Raw genomic sequence first — 5,458 nt, 5'->3', positions numbered from 1 at the left:
TTTAGAAGATTGAGAAAAGCGAAACGTGACCAGAACGCGCAAAATTAAGTAAGTAGCTTACTTATATACCAGTTCTCTGTCTGTCTGTATGTCTCTCTTTCTCTGCCAACACTTCTTCTCCTTCTCATGTTCCCCCCCCTCTGCTTTGTCTTTCTTGCAACTCTCTTTCTCCCTTTCTATGACATCATATCTTCATCTCTCTCTCTCTCTCTCTCTCTCTCTCTCATGTCTCTCACTTCCCCTTTTTTTTCTTGCATCTCCCTCTCCTGTCTCTCCCTCTTTCCCTCTCTCTCACTCTCAACATTTCTCACCCTCTCATACCAGCCAATTATTACAGTGGCACACTTAATATTCTGAGCACCAGACATAATTCCTGAGTGCTAGATATAATCTTAGATACCAGATTTATTCCTTAGTTGTTAGACTTAATCCTTGGGTTTTAGACATAACCCTTGGGTGTCAGACATAATTCCAGTGTCAGACATGGTCCCTGAGCACCATACATGATCCCTGAGCACCAGACATGATCCCTGAGCACCAGACATGGTCCTTGGGCACAAAACATGGTCCCTGAGCACCAGACATGATCCCTGGGCACCAGACATGATCCTTGGGCGCCAGACATGGTCCCAAAGCGCCAGACATGGTCCCAGAACGCCAGACATGGTCCCAGAGCACTAGACATGGTCCCAGAGCGCCAGACATGGTCCCAGAGCATCAGACATAATTCGTTGGTGCCATGCTTAACTCTAGAGCATCCTGCTTAATTCTTCAGTGCCAGATATAATTCTTGAGTGCCAACCTTAATCCTTCAGAACCAGACCTAATCCCCCCAAAAAACAAAGATGATGTCCAATCTCTAATGTTGTATCCAACTAAATACTATAGACAGCCTAATAATAACAACAATAATAAGCTTATTTCTTTGAAGACAAATGTAATTTTATATTTATTTATTTTCAGGGCCATAAGTAACCATGTTGACCACAAAGCTAGATGACCAATTACATAAAAAGGAAAAAGCCCTGAGTAAGTAATTTTTAGAGCTCTTTGAAACTGTCTCTTCTCTCTGCCTTTTTTTACTGCTACTATATTGGCCACTAATCTTCAGAACTAATTTATTTTGTAACCTGTCCCCTCTCTGTTCAGCCCTGTGTGGCTAATAAAGAAACATATCTATAACTCTATCTATCTATCTTCCCATCTATCCGTCCTTCCATCTGTCCACTTATTTACCTTCTAACCTACCTACCTACATAACTGTTTGCTGTCTATTCATTTCAGATTGTCCGTTGACCACTCATCCAAGACAAGTTGCCAGAAAATGACCATAAAGATCCAGTGAATTCTAGCATGAAAGGGAGACATATATACACTGACCAATCACATGACTGACCCCCAGAGAGGATATCCAATCACAACCAAACTAACACTAACATGTGATAACAACAACAACAACATCATCATCATCATCAAAAATAGCAACAGCTATAAAACCATGGTGGACAGAGACAATAGGCACGACTAAAAACCACAAGAATTATTATTATTATTATCATTAACAATGGTGGTGGGTTGGCAGTATTGTTAGGGCACTGGGCAAAATGCCTTACACTATTTCTTCCGATTATTCACATCCTGAGTTCAAATCCTGCTGAGGGCAACTTTGACTTTCATTCCTCTGGGTGGGCGGCAGAAGTGTCCGATAAAATTAGAGTACCAGTCAAGTACTGGCAGTCAGTGGTATCAACACTAACTCCGTCCTCCCCCTCACAATTACTGGCTTCATGCAGAAAACAAATAAGGTTTAATTATTATTATTATTATTATTAATATTATTAATATTATTAATATGGTGGTGGCGGTGAGCTGCAGACTCATTAGCATGCTGGAAAAAATACTTAGCAGTATTTTTTCTGGCTCTTTAATTATGTTCTGAGTTCAGATTCCACCCAGGTCAACTTTGCCTTTCATCCTCTTGGAGAGGTCGATAAAATAAAGTACCAGTTAAACACTGAGGGTCGATGTAATTGACTTGCCCCCCCCCCCCTCAGAATTTCTGGCCTGGTGCCAAAAATTTAAAACACCATCATCATTATTATTATTATTATTATTGTTAAGGTGGCGAGCTGGCAGAATCGTTAGCATGCCGGGCGAAATATGTTTAGCTGTATTTCGTCTGCCACTACATTCTGAGCTCAAATTCCACTGAGGTCGACTTTGCCTTTTGTCCTTTCGGGGGTCGAAAAATTAAGTACCAGTGAAATACTGGAGTCGATGTAATTGACTCATCCCCTTCCCCAAAATGGCTGCCCTTTGTAGCAAAATTTGAAACCATTTTTATTTTTATTATTATTATTATTATTATTATTATTATATTATTATTATTATTGTTGGTACACTAGCGTCAGAATCTGCAGAAAGGGGAACTAAATACTGCTTGCAGTGTTTAGTATACCATTTCTGTGTTCCGAGTTCAAATCCCGCTGAAGTCAACCTTGCCCTTTGCCCTTTCTAGGACGGGGATGGGTGGGCAATAAAACAGAGTACCAGTTTATGTACTGGTGTCCATTTACACAACTGCTACCCACCCCTCGCCCTCATTTCCTCTCCCCCACTTTGTGTCCTATTCTCCTTTACTACTACTACTACTACTGCTGCTTCTACTATTACTACTACTACTACTGTTGTTGTTGTTGTGCTTGTTATATTTTGTTGTTGTTGTTGTTATTATTAATATTATGGTAGCGAGCTAGCAGAATCGTTAGCAAGTCAGATAAAATGCATGAGTGGCATTTCATCCAGCTTCTTTACATTCTAAGTTCAAATTCCATCGAGGCCCACTTTGCCCTTCGCCCTTTCAGGGTCGATAAAATAAGCACCAATTGAACACCAAGGAGGGTCGGGGTTGATGTAATCAACTTACCTTCCTCTCAAAATTGCTGGCTTTGTACTGCTAAAATTAGAAAGAATTATTATTTATTATTGTTAATATTATACTAAACAAAAGAGGTCACTAATCGGTTTCTGTCTTCCCTCGACAAGAACAATCCCCTCTACCTTTTCCGTTTTTTTTTTTACCTAAATCGGTTTCTGAATATCGCAAATTATATTTCAAACTGTAAAGGCATGCTGTCACAACATCTAATCTTTCCCCTGCCCCCTTGAACCAACCTCCACCACAAACAAATATCAGGCTTCCTCTAAGAAGCTCAATTAATATTTTTTATTAAGGTGGCATGTTAGCAGGATAGTTAGAACACCAGACAAAATGTTCTGTGGCATTTCTTCCGACTCTTTAGATTCTGAGTTCAAATCTCACTGAAGTCAACTTTGCCTTTCGTTCTACCAGGGTCGATGAAATCAAGTACTAGGGTTGATGGTATTGTACCGATTAACCCTTCCCCTCAAAAATGTAGAACTTATGTCTAAATTAGAAACAACTGACAGTAAGCTGGTGGTATCATTAGTGCGGCAGCAAAAAAATTATTCACACTTTTACATTCTGAGTTCAAATCCTGCTGTAGTCAGCTTTGCTTTTCATCCCTCAGGGGCCAATAAAATAAAGTACCAGTTGAAGTATTGGGGTTGATGGTATTAACTAAACTCCTTTATTTAAAATTGCTGGTCTTGAGTATTAATTATAAACTAGGGCAGTGGACTGGTAGAATCGGCAGAGCGTCAGAAAAAATGCTGCATGTTATTTCTCCTAACTCTTCACATTCTGAGTTCAAATCCTGATGAGGCTAGCTTTGCTTTTCATTCCTCTGAGGGCGATGAAATAAAGTACTACACAAGAATTGAGACTGATGACATCAACTGACCCCTTCCCCTCAAAACTACAGGCCTTGAATTTAAACCAGAAACGTTTATTATTTACTTTTATCATTTTCTTCTGTGGCCTTTTTTTGTACAGATAAAAAAAATTGTTTTTTCTTAGTTATGAAACCTCAGATTCTGAGTTCAAATTCCATCTTGCATCAGCTTTTTTCTTGTGGGTTAGGAATGATTGCTAAAAATTAAATCCAATTTAAAATGACAGGAACACCTATCCCTCCCTTGCCCTTCCTCAGAACCCAACCCTAGCCTTTTGTGTAAATTATATTAATTATTATTTTTATTATTTTTATATTTTTAATTATTATTATTTTTTTTAGTTTTTTATGTCTTTGTACCAATAGAATATCTATTATTATTATTATTATTGTTATTGTTATTGGCTTACAGCACTTTAACCATTATGATTCTAATTTCAAATCTATCTCACCCCCAAGGTCCTATTTGCCTTTCACCCATTCAGAAAGGGGTGGGAGATGAATAAGAACCCGCAACCGTAAATATATTTGGAGTTGGGTGAACAGGGAGAAAAGCAGGTGAAATATGGAATCACGCAGAAGGAATTTAATCAACTTACCTTTATTTTACACACACCCCACCACCTTCTACATGACTGTGATTTGATGCCACTATAACTAATAATTGTTGTTGCTATTATTATTATTATTATTTAAGGTGCCAAGCTGACAGAATTGACAAAATATCAGGAAAGGAAATATGCCCTGCAATATTTTTTTCTGGCCCTTTATGTTTTGAGTTCAAATTCTTCTCAGGTTAACTTTGCTTTTCAATCCCTTTGGTGTGGGTTGAGGGTGTCAGGAAATAAAAAGACAATGCAGATACCAGGATCAGTGTAGTCGACTGAGCCCCCCCCCTCCACTAAAATTTCTGGGCTTTGTGCCTATATTAGACTTAAAAAATTATTAACAGCTATACATTCTGGGTTCAAATCCTGCCGAGGTCAACTTTTCCTTTTATCCCTTCTGGGTTGATGAAATAAGTACCAGTTGTGCACTGAGGTTGATTGTAATCAACTCGCGAAGAAAAAAATAAGAGCCAGGACAACACTGGGGTTGATTACATCAAACTAACTCCCCTCCCTTAAAATTTCTGGCCTTGTGCCGGAAATTTGAGACCCTTATTGTTATTATTAATAGTTATAGTGATATTATTTTTTAGGAGACCAAAAATGACAAAAAGAAAAAAAAGGAAAAAAAAAAAACGGACTCTAACAAAAAGAGAAAAAGAAAAAACAATGCATGTGTGTGGATTTGTATACGTTAACATTTTTGTATATGAGAAAAATATTAAAAAAGAACTGTTATTTATTTAAATTTTTTTTATTACCCACAATGCATTTGCCTCAAACTCATACCTTTTGCTGTTGTTGTTGTTGTCGTTGTTGATAGAATTCTTGAGACGTTGTTCTGCTTTGCATGCAAGACAAGGATTGCATGCCATTGGTGCTTATTTTCATTATGGTAAGTTGTGGTTGTAGAAATACACACATACACACACACATTTATATATATATAAATATATATATCACACGGTAGTGCATCAGCATGGCCGCAGCTCTAAGCTGAAACTATATAAAAAAAATATATATATATTATATATA

General features: G+C 37.8%; 1 long non-coding RNA gene across 2 annotated transcripts in view; it reads left to right on the top strand.

Annotated features, from left to right (window-relative positions):
• LOC106877112 (uncharacterized) overlaps nt 1–5,192 on the top strand; it is a 16,751-nt gene extending 11,559 nt beyond the window's left edge. For both annotated transcript variants that reach the window (XR_001410339.2, XR_001410338.2), the window contains 3 exons: nt 6–48; nt 964–1,029; nt 1,285–5,192. This is a non-coding gene — a long non-coding RNA (uncharacterized LOC106877112). The remainder of the gene's footprint in view (nt 1–5; nt 49–963; nt 1,030–1,284) is intronic.
• Nucleotides 5,193–5,458: the final 266 nt, after the last annotated feature.

The sequence above is a fragment of the Octopus bimaculoides genome, chromosome 24, assembly GCF_001194135.2.
Source record: "Octopus bimaculoides isolate UCB-OBI-ISO-001 chromosome 24, ASM119413v2, whole genome shotgun sequence".
Taxonomy (NCBI): Eukaryota; Metazoa; Mollusca; class Cephalopoda; order Octopoda; family Octopodidae; genus Octopus; species Octopus bimaculoides.
The sequence above is the reverse complement of the archived record's forward strand: the minus strand, read 5'-3'. Positions and strand labels throughout refer to the sequence as shown.